This window comes from Ranitomeya variabilis, chromosome 3 (genome assembly GCF_051348905.1).
Source record: "Ranitomeya variabilis isolate aRanVar5 chromosome 3, aRanVar5.hap1, whole genome shotgun sequence".
Lineage (NCBI taxonomy): Eukaryota > Metazoa > Chordata > Amphibia > Anura > Dendrobatidae > Ranitomeya > Ranitomeya variabilis.
Window position 1 is genome coordinate 637,335,275 of NC_135234.1, and position 16,903 is coordinate 637,352,177.

General features: G+C 46.1%; 1 protein-coding gene across 1 annotated transcript in view; it reads left to right on the top strand.

Annotated features, from left to right (window-relative positions):
• GDF11 (growth differentiation factor 11) overlaps positions 1–16,903 on the top strand; it is a 577,262-nt gene that overhangs the window by 303,389 nt on the left and 256,970 nt on the right. The window lies entirely within an intron of this gene.

Consider the following 16,903-nt stretch of genomic DNA (forward strand, 5'->3'; position numbering starts at 1 on the left):
GAGACAAGCGCTCAAGGATTACTGTTCTGTCTTCATACACGTTGATACGGTGTGTGATCCGACATAAGGCATAAACCACTTCTGTCTCCCAAATAAGCAGACTGTCCTCTGTAGTCTAACTTGTTTATTGGTAAACATGAGCGCGGTAAAACTAGAAGAATACAAATGATATGTATAAGTATTGGGCTAAACAATGACACAACTGCAACTAACAGGGAAACATACAGTATGGTGCAACTTCTACATAACTACATACAGCAGGTTCCTGGTAACCACATTTCCTGTGTACTGGCTGCTATACAGTTAATCACACTCTGTACAACACTACATTACAAGAACAGAGATAATGATCTTACCGGATAAACTTAACAAGGATGAGAAGTAAGTGAGGTAGTTCCAACAGCAGATAACACGTGTGTCCAGGGAGATGCACAGAGAGAAAATGGGGGATTTCCCTGTCCCATGATGCTTTGGTGCAATCCCATAATGCAACACTCTATTATTACATGGAAAACACAGGTTATAAATTTATCCACCACTGGGTGGTGCTGTAACACAGCAAAACCAAAACTATGATAATTAACCTTTAATGCATGGAACGAACCCCTGTCCTGTTAGAAGGACAGAACACTCCCCGCTTGGCATCAACCGATGCCACACACAGCTCTTTTGGCGAAAACGGTAAGACAAGTTCCGCAACTGGTCTGAGGAATTAAACGAACGAGGGCACGAACAAGTGAGTCCCAAGTTGAGAACCTGTTGAAACGGTGGGATTTGAGGTGATTGTCTTTAGTCACCGTACGTAGAACGGATACCTGAGGGCGGATTTCCTCATCTGCCTCTGGATCTACCAGTTCGAAGATGTTTGACTCGTCCACATATGGCGTCGAACGGTATAAGAATGTAGGGCCGGTGAACCAGGTTGTGTCCTTAAGGTGTCTTGCTTCAACGGATCTGGTTGCGTGGTCCGCCGGATTGTGGTGCGTGGACACATAGTGCCACTGTTTAGGTTCGGTGGATCTCCTGATCCTTAGCACCCGATTGCTGACATAGACATAGAAGCGACGAGTTTCATTGCAAATGTACCCCAGCACTACCTTGCTGTTAGTGTAGAACTCGACTTCTTTGACTTCCAGGTCCATTTCTGTCGAGATAAGCTCAGCTAACTCTACTGCCAGCACAGCTGCACAGAGTTCCAGTCTGGGTACTGTGTGTTCACGGAGTGGGGCCAATTTTGTCCGGCTCATAACAAGCCTTACGTGGCATTGTTCATTGATGTCAGTTGTTTTCAAATACGCCACTGCTGCAATTGCCTTGGTTGAAGCATCGCAGAAGATACAAAGCCTTTGCACCTTGATTTCTGATGAAGGCACAGAAGCATATGGTCATGCCACGTAGAGACTCGACAGGGCTTCTAAAGAATTTTTCCATCTTTCCCACAATTCTCTTTTATCGCTGGGAAGCGGATCATCCCAATCGGATGTCTCTTGGGTGAAGTCTCTCAACATCATTTTACCTTGGATAGTTACAGGGGTTACAAATCCCAGAGGATCGTACAAGCTGTTCACAACGGACAGGACGCCTCTACGCGTGAAGGGTTTCTCTTCTTCGCTGATCTGGAAGGTGAATGCATCCTTTTTCAAATCCCAGAGTAGACCCAGGCTCCGCTGCATGGGAAGGGAGTCCGTGCTTAACTCCAAGTCTTTTAAATCGGTTGAGTAATCTTGAGAGGGAAAGGCTGCCATTAGTTTCTGGCTGTTGGAAGCAATTTTGTGCAACCTCAAATTGGATGAAGCGAGCATTTCTCGTGCCCTTTTCAGGAGACTGACTGCCGACTCCTCTGTGGGTGTGGATTTCAGGCAGTCATCTACGTAGAAATCCTTTTCCACAAAAGATCTTACATCCGATCCATACTTCGCTTCACCTTCTCTGGCTGAATGTCTAAGGCTATAGATAGCGACAGCAGGGGAAGGGCTGTTCCCGAAGATGTGAACCTTCATACGATATTCCACGATGTCCTTGTAGGGGTCATTATTGCGGTACCAGAAGAACCTCAAGTAGTTTCTGTGTTCTTCTTTACCAAGGAAGCAGTGAAACATCTGTTGTATGTCGGCCATAAATGCTACTGCGTCTTTGCGGAAACGAAGAAGTACTCCCAGAAGTCTGTTGTTGAGGTCTGGACAAGACAGGAAGACGTCGTTTAAAGAAACACCTTCGTATCTGGCACTTGAGTCAAATACCACTCTTATCTGACCTGGTTTCTTCGGATGATACACGCCGAAAATAGGTAAGTACCAACATTCCTCGGAATCTTGAAGTACAGGTGCAATTTCCGCGTGGCCACTCTGGAATATTCTCTCCATGAAGGTAAAGAAGTGTTGTTTTGTTTCTGGTGCCTTCTGCAGTTTGCGCGTAAGGGAGACAAATCGACTGTAGACAAGTTCTCTGTTGTTGGGTAAGCGTTGCCTCTGTGGTTTGAATGGTAAAGGTGCGACCCAACTCTTTGATTCATCTCTTACTATCTCTCGCTCCATGATGTCCAAGAGCAGTCTGTCCTCTATGGACATTGCTACCTGGTTGTCTTCTCTTGTCCTGTGGAAAACTGTGCACCCTATATGATCTTGCTCACCGTCGCATGCATGGTCTTCACAGGAAGGATCAGCTAACGGACAAGGTGGAGGGGTGTGGTGTGGCAATTCTTTAATCAGGAAACTGCTCTCGCATGGCTGGAAGAGAGACGGGCGTCCATTCTCGAGGGCATTGGTGAGCATGCTGTTGACTGATGTTGGCTTGTGTGCTCCACCCAAACAGACATCTCCCACAATGACCCATCCTAGGTCAAGTCTCTGAGCATATGGGGCGTTTTGTGGGCCGTTGATCTGTCCTCTAGCCTTGTGGACCCGTAGTATGTCTCTTCCGAGAAGTAAGACGATAGGAGCTCCTTGGTCGAGCTCTGGTATCAGGTGAGCTATACATCTCAAGTGGGTGTGATGAGCTGCTACCTCTGGTGTAGGTATCTCAGACCTGTTGTCTGGAATCTGGTTGCACTCCAGTATTGATGGCAAGGATAAGCAGGTTTGACCGTCTATAGACTCTACTTTGAATCCAGTTGCTCTCCTCCCCGCCGTCTCGACAGTACCTGCACATGTCTTCAAGGAGTACGGAGAGCCGGGACCAGCAATGTTGAAGGTGTCGAAGAGAAAGGACTTAGCTAGAGACCTGTTGCTCTGATCATCCAAGATTGCATATACCTTGATCGCCTTATCCCGTTGGCTCGCTGGGAATACTCTGACAAGACAGATCTTTGAGCAGGATCTTCCTGCTATGAGTTCCTTGCAGATCTCTGTGCACTGAGAAGTGACCACTGGGGTGTCCATGTCAGTGTCCATCTGTTTTTTTGCAGACTCTTCTACTCGCGACGATACTTCTGAGGGTGGTCCAGGATGTAAGGCCGTGTTGTGCTCCACACTACTACATTCTGTGCATTTCACACTGGTTTCACAGTTCTTGGCGAAGTGTGAGGTTGTCGCGCAGCATCTGAAGCATATCTTGTTTTCCTTTAGGAAACTCTTACGGTCTTCTAGAGACTTCTCCCTGAAGGCTCTACATTTTAGTAGAGGATGAGGTTTCTTGTGTAGGGGGCAGTGTTTGCTGAGATCCTGCGGTTTGTCCTCTTCTGGAGAGGACTTACTTGCCCTGTAAGGAAAACCTGTGGAGGTAACATTAGTTTTGTGGACTGCCACTGGTGTTTTACTGGGTTTTACACCAGAGGCAGCGGTACATGACATAGTGAAATCGAAACTAGGGTCATTTCTAACTTTAGCCTGCTGAGCAACAAAGTCTACAAACACCCCTAAGGGAGGAAATGGTACCTTATGAGCCTGTTTGTAACGGGACCCGTGACTGACCCACTTTTCTTGTAAGTTGTAAGGGAGCTTTTGGACAATCGGGTTGACATCTCTGGCAGTGTCCAGGAATGCCAACCCTGGTAGATCACCTTCTGCCTGAGCAGCATGTACCTCCATTAACAAGTCGCTCAGTTCCCTGAGCTTTTGATAACCCTTATTTGCTATCTTGGGGAAATCATCAATTCTTTTATACAAAGCATTTTCTATAGCTTCTATTGACCCATAACATTCTTCGAGTCTCTCCCAAACCATACGAAGTCCTGTGTGTGGGTACTTTATGTTAATGTTCCTGATTCTTTTGGCATGTTCAGCTGACTCGCTCCCAAGCCACTTAACTAATAGATCTAACTCTTCACTACTGGAAAGATCCAAGTCTCTGATGGCATTCTGAAAAGAGGCTCGCCATGCTCTGTAGCTTTCAGCTCGATCAGTGAACTTTACAAGTCCCTTGGTCACCAGCTCCCGGCGGGTAAAGAACCTTGCAAAGTTCATAGTGGCTGAGTCAGTGCCGAAGTGAGCTGGTGTGCTGTTGTCGTGCAGTGTTTGTGTTGCATCATCATACCTGGTAGGAGCTTCTGGCTTAGGAAAGTCTGTATAAACCCGTTCAGTGGCAAAGGGTGTCCCTGTCAGTCTGGGCGGAGGCCGTACCTTCTGTTCCGTAGGACGGTAGTGGTGATCAATGTCGTTTCGCAGTATACTTTCCTGCTTCCAGTACGGTGTTTGGAGGAAGGATCTCTGGTAATCTGTATAGGCTGGTTGGTGTAACGGATCAGAGTTGTCTTCCACTTTGGGATGTTGGCGGACATATTCTGAGACGCGTTGAGCAGGGTCCTGATGATCAAGGTCTGGTCCGCGTATGTCGCTGCCTCGCTCGGATTCAGGAAACTCGACGGCTTCTAAAAACTCAGCTTTGGCTATTGCGGCTGCTGCTTCTTTTTCAGCGGAAAGCCTTTCTAAGGTCGCTTGCAGGCGGGCTCTTTCTGCTTCTTGCTCTGCTCGCAGGCGGGCTCTTTCTGCTTCTTGGCGGGCTCTTTCTGCTTCTTGCTCTGCTTGCAGGCGGGCTCTTTCTGCTTCTTGGCGGGCTCTTTCTGCTTCTTGCTCTGCTTGCAGGCGGGCTCTTTCTGCTTCTTGGTCTGCTTGTCTTAACTTTAACTGCATCTCTTGTGCAGCGAAGGAGGATCTTACTTTCGCCGCCTCAGCTTCTGCTCGGGCGAGGGTGGCAGACCTTTTCGAGGAAGACTTGCTAGAGCGGCTTGTTTGGGATCTCGTCTTGAGTGAAGATGTTTGACTTGCAGACATTTTATGTCCGTTTGCAGGCTGTAGGACGTCTCAGAGCGGGTAGGGGTGACTTCGGCGTGGACTGAGACGTGTGGTGCTTGGTGGGCTGCACTCTCGGTACTTGTGACTGTATGGCGGCCGCTGCGGTATCTGCAGGCAGTGCGGTGTGGTACAAGCGGCTGCGTAGGTGGTATTTGCTATCGCTGGCGTCTAGCCTCCCTTTACTGTAATCCCGGCGCCTAGCTTCCGTTTTACTGGCCTCCGCTGGTATTTAGCACCTGTTTTACTGTTCTGTCTTCATACACGTTGATACGGTGTGTGATCCGACATACGGCATAAACCACTTCTGTCTCCCAAATAAGCAGACTGTCCTCTGTAGTCTAACTTGTTTATTGGTAAACATGAGCGCGGTAAAACGGATAAACTTAACAAGGATGAGAAGTAAGTGAGGTAGTTCCAACAGCAGATAACACGTGTGTCCAGGGAGATGCACAGAGAGAAAATGGGGGATTTCCCTGTCCCATGATGCTTTGGTGCAATCCCATAATGCAACACTCTATTATTACATGGAAAACACAGGTTATAAATTTATCCACCACTGGGTGGTGCTATAACACAGCAAAACCAAAACTATGATAATTAACCTTTAATGCATGGAACGAACCCCTGTCCTGTTGGAAGGACAGAACAATTACATTTCTGAAAGTTTGAGCAAAGGGCACATCAGGCCGTCATCCTCGCCGGTGGCAGCAGGGTTCTTCTTCGTGAAGAAGAAAGATGGCGGATTACGCCCGTGTTTGGATTTCAGGGAGTTGAACCAGATTACGGTTCGTGATCCATACCCTATGCCACTGATACCTGACTTGTTCAAACAGGTGGCAGGTGCTAAGTGGTTTACCAAGCTTGACCTCAGGGGGGCGTACAACCTCATAAGAGTCCTTCAAGGTGATGAGTGGAAGACGGCTTTTAATACCCCTGAGGGTCATTTTGAAAATGTGGTGATGCCTTTTGGGTTAACTAACGCACCTGCAGTGTTCCAACATTTCATCAATGATGTGTTCTCGCATGTTTTGGGGAAATTCGTTATCGTGCACCTAGATGACATCCTCATATATTCTTGCGACCGTGATGCTCATTTAGATCATGTCAGGCAGGTGTTACAGCTTCTCAGAGAGAATAAGCTGTATGCTAAACTTGAGAAATGTGTATTTTTTGCTCAAGAGTTGCCGTTCTTGGGTTATATTGTGTCTGCTTCTGGTTTTAAAATGGATGCCGCTAAGGTGCAAGCGGTGCTGCATTGGGAACGTCCTGATAACCTGAAAGCACTTCAGCAGTTCCTTTGGTTTTCTAACTACTATAGGAAATTTATCAAGGATTTTTCCATCATCGCTAAACCGCTAACTGACATGACTAAAAAGGGTACCAATTTCTCCGTTTGGCCTGAGGCTGCTGTTCGCGCATTTGAATTTCTCAAGAACAGTTTTGTTTCAGCCCCCATTCTTGCGCAGCCAGATGTATCTAAACCCTTTGTTGTGGAAGTCGATGCATCTGAGGTTGGTGTGGGGGCGGTGCTATCTCAAGGCTCATCCTTGAGTGGTTTGCGTCCGTGCGCCTATTTCTCCAAAAAACTGTTGTCCGCTGAACGTAACTACGATATCGGCAACAGGGAGTTGTTGGCTATTAAGTTGACCTTTGAGGAATGGCGACACTTCTTGGAGGGGTCGGTACATCAGGTCACTGTTATTACCGACCATAAGAATCTGCTGTATTTGGAGGCTGCCAAGCGTCTGTCTCCCAGGCAGGCTCGCTGGGCATTGTTTTTCACGCGGTTCAACTTTGTTGTCACTTACAGACCAGGGTCTAAAAACACTAAGGCGGATGCTCTGTCCAGGTGTTTTCCGGGTGGAGAACCTCGGAAAGACCCAGTACCCATTCTCCAAGAGGGTGTTGTGGTTTCAGCCCTCACTACCGAGGTTGAGGCTGAGATTGCCGAGGCTCAGGAGGAGGTACCATCTGAGCTTCCCATCAACAAATCTTTTGTACCGCTTCATCTTCGCCTAAAGGTGTTGGCGGAGCATCATGATACTGTCCTGGCTGGCCACCCAGGGGTTAGAGGTACTTTGGAGTTGGTGTCACGTCGGTTTTGGTGGCCCAAAATCCAACAGGACGTGGTCTCATATGTGTCAGCTTGCACCACGTGCGCTAGGGCGAAGACGCCCCGCTCCCGTCCTGTTGGCACACTACTTCCTCTGGAGGTACCTAGTAAGCCATGGACTGAAATCTCCATGGATTTATCACGGATTTGCCTCCCTCAGCTGGGAACACGGTCATTTTGGTGATTGTGGATCGGTTTTCAAAAATGTCGCACTTTGTGTCTTTGCCTTCTTTACCTAACGCTAAGACTCTTGCTCAGGTGTTTGTGCAGGAGGTGGTCAGGCTTCATGGATTTCCTTCTGACATCGTGTCAGATAGGGGTACTCAGTTTGTAGCAAAATTTTGGAAAGCATTTTGCTCACGGCTGGGGATCAAGTTGTCTCATTCGTCTGCATTTCATCCCCAGTCAAATGGTCAGACCGAGCGTATGAACCAAAATTTGGAGCAGTACTTGCGCTGCTTTGTCTCTGATAACCAGGAGGAGTGGTCTACCTTTCTTCCTTTGGCTGAGTTTGCCATCAATAATCACCGCCAGGAGTCATCTGGGGAGTCTCCGTTTTTTTGTGTTTACGGGCTACATCCTCAGTTTTGTACATTGAGTCAGAGAGGCTCTTCCGGTGTTCCAGAGGAAGACCAGTTAGGAACACAATTGTCATCAGTCTGGAGGAGAGTGAAACAGCGCCTGTTGAGTGTGGGTGCTAGGTACAAAAGTGTGGCTGACAGTAGGCGTGTGCCAGGTCCGGACCTGAGTGTGGATGACTGGGTGTGGTTATCCACCCACAAAAAACATAAGACTCAAGATACCATCCCTTAAATTGGGTCCACGGTTTATTGGTCCATTTAGGGTCACCGCCATCATTAACCCAGTAGCGTATCGACTGGAGCTCCCTACGGTGTATAAAATATACAACGTGTTCCACAGGTCTCTTCTTAAGAAGGTGGTGGGTTCTGTGGACGCGGCGCCTATGCCACCTCCAGTCTTGGTGGATGGTAACCTAGAATTTGAAGTCTCCAGGGTGGTTGACTCTCGTGTGGTGCGCCGCACTTTACAATATTTGGTACACTGGCGTGGTTATGGGCCTGAGGAGAGGTCCTGGGTACCAGCCTCGGACATTCATGCGGATCGGCTGGTCAGGTGTTTTCATCGTCGCCATCCAGACAAGCCGGGTCCTATAAGCCGTGAGGGCCCTGGGGTCCCTCGTAGAAGGCGGGGTACTGTCATGTCGGACACTGTTCCGACCAGGTCGTCTGACAGACAGCGGTAATTCTGCATTTGACCACTGTTTGCTCATTGGCGTCGGCTAGTTTTCGTCTTGCTGCTCCGGGGTTAATTTATCTGATCCTCGGATTGGAAGCTGGGCCATGCCCATATCCTTTAAATGGTTCTCCTGATCTTTGGACGTCACCGATTATAGCTTCTGTCTTATCCGTAGTTATCTCGGTCCGGAGTGGAGAGCTGGTTGTTGGAGAATCGTTGCTGGTGGTGTATTTTCCTTTGTCTTATTTACTCCTTCCTATATTTGTATTTATATTGCCCTGCACCTTTATAGTGTATTCCTGATTGACTGCGGCGTGGTGTATATTTTCCTTTATCCTTGTTTGTTATAACTGTGGGTATTGGTCTATTGCATTCACTGGGTGGTGGGCGGTAGTGTTCAGTCTAGGGCTGAATCAGGAGTCAGGGTGAGGGTGGAGGCCTGAACATGCACACCTTCAGTGTAAACTTCAGGTAGAGGGTCAGACAGGGTTTCCCTAGTCTGAGGGAAATTGCAGGGGCCCGGGTTATTAGCTCTCACCCTCCTTGTATCCCCGTGACACAAGTGGCTCAGGTAGTGCAGCTCATCGAGGATGGCACATCATTGCGAGCTGTGGCAAGAAGGTTTGCTGTGTCTGTCAGCGTAGTGTCCAGAGGCTGGAGGGGCTACCAGGAGACAGGCCAGTACACCAGGACACATGGAGGGGGCCGTAGGAGGGCAACAACCCAGCAGCAGGACTGCTACCTCAGCCTTTGTGCAAGGAGGAACAGGAGGAGCACTGCCAGAGCCCTGTAAAATGACCTCCAGCAGGCCACAGATGTGCATGTGACTGCACAAACGGTTAGAAACCGACTCCATGAGGATGGTCTGAGTGCCCGACGTCCACAGATGGGGGTTGTGCTCACAGCCCAACACCGTGCAGGATGCTTGGCATGTGCCACAGAACACCAGGATTGGCAAATTTGCCACTGGCGCCCTGTGCTCTTCACAAATGAAAGCAGGTTCACACTGAGCACATGTGACAGACGTGACAGAGTCTGGAGACGCCGTGGAGAGCGATCTGCTGCCTGCAACATCCTTCAGCATGACCGGTTTGGCAGTGGGTCAGTAATGGTGTGGGGTGGCATTTCCTTGGAGGGCCGCACAGCCCTCTATGTGCTCGCCAGAGGCAGCCTGACTGCCATTAGGTACCGAGATGAGATCCTCAGACCCCTTGTGAGACCATATGCTGGAGCGTTTGGTCCTGGGTTCCTACTAATGCATGACAATGCCAGACTTCATGTGGCTGGAGTGTGTCAGCAGTTCCTGCAAGATGAATGCATTGAAGCTATGGACTGGCCCGCCTGTTCCCCAGACCTGAATCCGATTGAACACATCTGGGACATTATGTCTCGCACCATCCACCAATGTCACATTACACCACAGACTGTCCAGGAGATGGCGGATGCTTTAGTCCAGGTCTGGGAGGATATCCCTCAGGAGAACATCCGCCACCTCATCAGTAGCATGCCCAGGCATTGTAGGGAGGTCATACAGGCACGTGGAGGCCACACACACACAACAGAATATCATTTCCTTGTCTTGAGGCATTTCCACTGAAGTTGGACCAGCCTGTAATTTGATTTTCCACTTTGATTTTGAGTATCATTCCAAATCCAGACCTCTGTGGGATATTAATTTTGATTTATATTGATAATTTTTATGTTTTAATGTTCTCAACACATTCCATTCAATAAAATTTTTTCACAGCCAAATACCAAATACAAAAACCACATCTTCAAAGCGATGACAAAAACACATGTAAAAATAACAAACTCAAGAATGCAATTAAAAGATGCAAGTAACCTAATGTATATAGTGTAATAGGTAGAGAAGTGTATTACAGAAGATCTGCAACATCAAAAACTCTCCAAATATTTAGGGAATGGACCATCGGAAAAACACAAACAAGAGTTGTTTAACTCATTTTTTTGCATCTTTACTTATTTTTACCTTTTCTTTTGCTCGTCATAGGTTCAGTCTTTTTAAAACATTTTTCTTCCACATCAGGTTGTGGAAAACACTTGATGGGAGAGTGTATGCCGACGATTGCTGGGTGTTACATCTCCTGATAAAAAACATACCGGTTTGGAACAGACAACCCTTTTAAGAGGTTTAAGCTAGAAAAATTGTCGTTTTTGAGCCCACTCAAAATCTAAAACTGTGGGAATACACCCTAAGACTTCATTCATAGTCTCTTTATTCCCTTAACTCCCAGCCATTGTTTCATTTTTTTACCTTTTCAGTTTCCCCCCTTGTCTTCCAAAAGCCGCAATTTTTTGTGTGTGTGCTAACATGGCTGTACAAGGTCTTGTTTCTTTGTGAGTCAAATTATAGTTTCGAATAACACATTCATTTTACCATTCAATTTACAAAATAATGTGAACATAATTTAAAGTGAGATGAAATGGTGAAAAATATGCAATTCCAACTTTATTTTTATGGCGTAGATTGTATGGTAAAAATGGCCTGGAAGCCTGATTCTCCAGGTCAGTATGACAATACCAATTTTACATTTTTTTTGTTATCTTCTAAGATCTGTAACATTTTTACTTTTCCATTAGTTAAGCTGTGTGATGACTTGTTTTTTGTTTTTTTTTGCCTTCTGAACTGATGTTTTCATTCATACCTTTTTTGAGTTCATGAAAATATTTTGCATGCTCTCTAAGGCCTGCTTCACACGTTATGATATTTCCGGTACCAGAAAAAACGGTACCGGAGATATCTGTGTCCATATGTCCGTGTGTGTAATACTTGTGGCTCACATGTGGCAACCATGTGCCATATCAGTAACACATGCCAGAGAAGCTGCGGTACAGTTAGCGTTGTTCCCCGGCGCCGGGTACTGAAGACCGCTCACATCAGTCCACTCTGCTCTGCCGGCGATCAGTGCGAACAGGGGAGAATGACGAGAGTTATATTAAAGTGATATCAGTGAGAGCAGGCGGCTGCTGATGGGACTATTACTTCCATCAGCCTACACCTGCTGCCGCTAATAACAGTGAGAGCAGGCTCTGGCTGATGGGAGTATTCATCATCCGGCGCTATAAATAAATAAAAAAAATGGCATGTGTACCTCTGTATTTTTGGTAAACAGCCAGACAAAACTAAAAGCTGTGGGCTGCAACCGTCAGCTGTTAGCAAGGCTGGTTATCAAGAAAAGAGGGTTCCCCACTCTTTTTTAAATAATTTAAACAAAACACACACAATGGGAAAAAAGGGAAAAAAAAGTGCTGTATAATGTATATATAAAATATTCATCTGCAAAATTGCTATAAAAATGCAGTTAAAAAGAAGGTACTTAGAGCATAGATTGGCCAATATATGTGAACCCAGCTGCCACATCAAGGCATCCTTCAAAGTTGGGTCACTGTCCTCATTTGTCACCTCACCTGGGCAAAAAGTATACAATTTATGGGGCAGGAATGGACCATCTGTGGGAGTGCACATGTCCAAAAAGTGTTTGATACAAATAAATAAAAAGACCAGTACATCCAAACTAGTGTGAACAGGTGCCAACCAATAAAGCATATAACTTGAAAAACTATAAAGGTTGCACCAAGAATTACCAATTATGATTACTTTAGAACAGGGGTGGGGAGCCTCAGGCCCTAGGGCCATCTACAACCCTAGATGACCTTTTATCAGGCCCCCGGGCAGATTCTCAGGGACGGCATTCTTGGGCAGGGAGCTGTATTTTGATTGCGACCAGCTCATTTATTTCTTCTTGCTCTGTTAGCACACACATGCAGTGTTCACTACTGAACACTGAAGTGCATGCAATGAAAGATTACGTCCTGACACCAGTGCCAGAGTCAGGGTGTATTTTGTGGGCGGAGTTTGTATGGCCCCCAAAGGATGGTATAAATATCCAAATGGCCCTTGGTAGAAAAAAGATGCCCCACCCCTGCTCTAGAACATGGAAACTGCATTACTGCCATAGAAAATGGGAAAAAAGCACTATATAATGTATATATGAAATCTGCAAAATTGCTATGAAAAATGCAGTAAAAAAGAAGGTAGTTAGTGCATAGATTGGCCAATATATGTGAGCCTAAATACCACGTCAAGGCGTCCTTCAAAGTTGGGTCCCTGTCCTGATATGTCAACTCTCCTGGGCAAAAAAACAAAATCTCTAATAGGCCCCCAATTATTGCAAGTCTTTAATAGCATTAGTCTTTTTAAATAAGCCAAAGGGACTTGTGGAGCCCCCTAGGCTCCAGGGCCCTAGTGCGATTGCAGCCCTTGCAGCTACTGTAGTTTCGCCCCTGATCATTTTACCGCAAGTATGAGATTTACATAAATGTGGTCATGTGCTGACTAGATGCGTACGGCCTCGCTCAAGTGAAATTAGCAAAGCCATGACGGCCCGCTCTCAATGCCGGCACCGGAGAATCCTCACAGTGTGCGCTATGAGGATTCATAGACTTTAACCTTAACATTAAGGTTACATAAACATTAACTTTAACCCCTTTAACGATCAGTAGGGTGCTATTATTATAACTGTAAAGTATATGCTGATAATATTTGGTTATGGTTTGTTGGTATTTGTCTATAATATTGCAATATTATTATTTTGATATAATTATTTAATTTTATATAGCAAATTATTGGTATTATTAGAAATATTGGTCTTGTAATAAATCTCGATTTCCTCCAGGCAGGTTAATATTAGTAATATTTGCCTATCTGGTAGTCGGTGCCGGGGACAGCATGGGCCTGTGTAGCATGGGCCTGTGTGATTTCAAATGCCAGGGCTGAGTTTCAGTCCCAGTCCGTCCCTGCCCTAACCCCAACTGTAACCCTAACACAACCCTATCCCCAACCGTAACCCTAACTGCAAAGAATGGAAAACATTTAAAAAAATATTTAATAACTTTTATCTAACTAAGGGGGTGGCAAAAGGGGATTTGATTTACTATTTCTTTTTTATTTTGATCACTGTAATAGGATCTATCACTGTGAACAAAAGGAACCAATAGGAAAAATGTCCTATTGTTGCTGGGTAGCGGTCGGCAGATTTTGGAGTGTGCACTGCACCCACGATTTTTTTTTCAGGAAGATGATGTGTAGGGCAAGGGGACAAATCAGGAGGGCCTGGGGATGATGGAGGTTTCAAGGAGCATAATTTCTCCCTCCCTTGTGTATATCATGTCAGAAGGCACCCTTTTTGTGTGACCGTTGTTATTCACTGAATAACGGCGATCATGTGATCTGGGACTGGAAAATCCATCCCTGATCATGTTCTCCAGGGTCACAGCTACCGCATTATTCTTGATCACCGTTTTAAAACAACAAGGGTGGAATTATGCCCCTTACCGGCCACCATTTTAATGTGTCTCAGCGGTCATTAAGGGATTAAAAGATTTAAACATAAAAAATAACACCTTGAGCTTTTACCAAAAGGACGAGAACAAAAACCTAGCCAGTCTCACATCCCAAGTTGTTTTTTTGTTACAACACAAACACTTTATGAGCCAGACAGTTGTGATTAAAGGGGTATTCCCATCTCCAAGATCCTATCCCAATATATATTAGGTGTAATAATAAGGATATTAGCAAATATCTTCCATTAGAAATGTATTATAGTTCTTCTGATTTGCTCTATTGCTTATCCCATGTGCAGGGCATTGCAGTAGCTTAGATATCCATAGTTCCGACTAATATCAGCTAACTAACTGTCACAATATGAATGGTCGGAACATGGATACCTAAGCTACTGCAATATCTTGCAATGTCTTCCTGTTTTAGATTCTTCAGCTGAAAAAAAATCATGAACACTTTCAATTTTTTTACGGACAAGGCAAAAAAGTGCCCTATTTTTGTGAACTGTCCTGAAATTTCAGTACAGTTGGCAACGCTGCTTTCAGGTTCAATGACACGATTGGGTGTCTCTTCAAAGAAGTCATTTGGATCAAAACATGAGTCCTGTGATTCTTCCCCACTGGACGGTAGATGAGAACAAAGTCAAACCAATGGGAATAATGCAACCAATGCACTTAGCGAGAATTCAGCCTGCGGGTAGATTGAAGGTATTCCAGAATACTATAGTCAGTATAAATTGTCACAGGTAACTTAGCTCTGTCTTCATTCCTCCGAAGATAATTTATGAGCAATAAGTTTGCAGTCGCCATTGGAAACAATGGAATAATATTGCTCAGCAGCAGAACATTTCTTAGAGAGTTGCTAGGCAGGACAGACAGATAATGTTAGTGCAGTATGGAGATCCAGATGAAACAATGGAAGCACCGTTGGCAGGATGGTAACCAGATGACCAAACGGGAATCACTGAATAAGATGAAGCATGCTAGAGTGTAGAAATATTGCTTGAATAATGCTGGAAGGTGCAGTCATATACCTCCAATCCCTACTGCAGAAATGGATAATTTTAGAGTACTATTTGTGATACCATGATCCAAAGTTACCGCTTTGCAGATAGACGGAGAGGTATCAATACAATCCTATGAAAGTACCACTATACGTCAAAAAGGCACATTGTAGTGTGGTGAAACATATTGCAAAAACCCCGGTTACATAGTACAAGGTACATGTGCAGCGCCCCCACTGCCGCAGGGCCGAGGGGTACCCGGTACCGGGCCTCTGAGTCTCTGCTCTGGGGTTGTCACGGGGCTAGACCCGGTCCGTGACCCTGCTGAGGGGCGCACAATAATAGATGTGGAGGTATGGTGCTGATGTTATGGTGCGGTGCAGTGCCGGTCGCGGTCAATAACGAGGACACCAGGTTACAGTCTCTTTACCTCTTTACTGAAGGCTTCTGAGTCCTCAATCCGGAATACGGTTAACAGGGCTGCGCAAATCCGGCCGGTCCGATGGCACCTCCAGAGTTCCCTTTGCAGGTGGAAATCTGTGCCTACCTTCCTGCGCTTGTGTTGTGGTCCTCCCCTGCTGTGCTTACGGGATAGTACCCCACAACTGTTGTGTCTGTTTCTCGTGTTCCCTCACAACTCGATTCTGATGTTCTCCCTCTACGTCCCCCTGATCTTACGGTTAGGACGCACCCGTATGACGGGAGGCTCGGAGCTCTTCCGGGACTCTTGCGTCGCCCCACTCCTGTTGTTACCCCCCTGTGTCTTCCTGGGTCTGGGTGAGACAGCCCGCCTGTAACTGACTGTCCTGCCGTAGGTTTGAAGTTTGGCTTGGAGGTCTATACTTCCTCGGCGTTCCGGCCACCGGTTATGCGCCTCAATAGGATGTTGCCTCGTCTTACAGCACGACTCCTACTGGTATTCTCCTTGTTGCGTTGATCTCGTTTCTCACTCAGCACAATAAACCTCGCTTCTTGTCCTTTCTTGGGGTACCGCCGCTATATCGTGCAGGCGCGGTCCCGTAACGTTCTCTCTGGTTGCTAGGCCTCTGTCAGGATCCCACCCCTGACAGGGACCTCTCTGAATCTTCCCCCCACAACACCCTCTGCCACAAGGTGTTGCCTGGTTCCAACCCAGTCAGCTTTCTCTCTAACTTCCTGCCTAACCCCCAGTTTTACCAGATTGTGAGGAGTGGCCTAATAAATAGAACCCTTAGCTCCCCCTGGAGGCCAGACTGTGAAATGTATTGGTGTCTGTGATACCTGGTCAGATGAACTCCTTCAGTGCCATCAGACGTACCATAGTCCCCCTTAGCGGCGGAGCCACAGTACTGCAACGACCTGGACTCTGGGGCGCTGCACATGTTAATTGTTGTGCATAGTTACCCAAACTCCACACAGCTTCAGTGTGACTCCTTAACCTGCGTTTCGGCTATTCTTCCTCAGAAGGGGTGCAATCAGTATCAGATTTCTTCTACGATCTTTCTGCTTTTCGGCAATCTTGGGTATCACCCTCACTCTGGTTCCTTTTCGGCCACTGAATTATACACCCATGTGGCCATTAAATCCATAAACAAATTAAAGATTTTCTGATTATCTGTTCTGAGATCAGAGTAAATTTGATAAGGTCACAGGACAGATAGTCATCTTCAGCTTCAGCTACTAAAACACATACTAATGGACCATCTTTTGAGGTTAGGAACAAAGTGTGTTTATCCACAAAAAAATATTAAACTTAAGCTCCCCTCTGCTAATGTACAGCTCAAATTCATTGGTCCATATGAAATTACTGAGGTTAACAAAACTGTTGTCTTCAGCTTGAAGTTTGGTTTAAGGTGATCAGGAACATGAACTTTAAAAAATGTGAGAACCACTAATTGTGTGTAGGCCCCTACAATACTTGGTGCATTAGAAAGGTTATAGGCCAGAGGAGAGATCTTGGA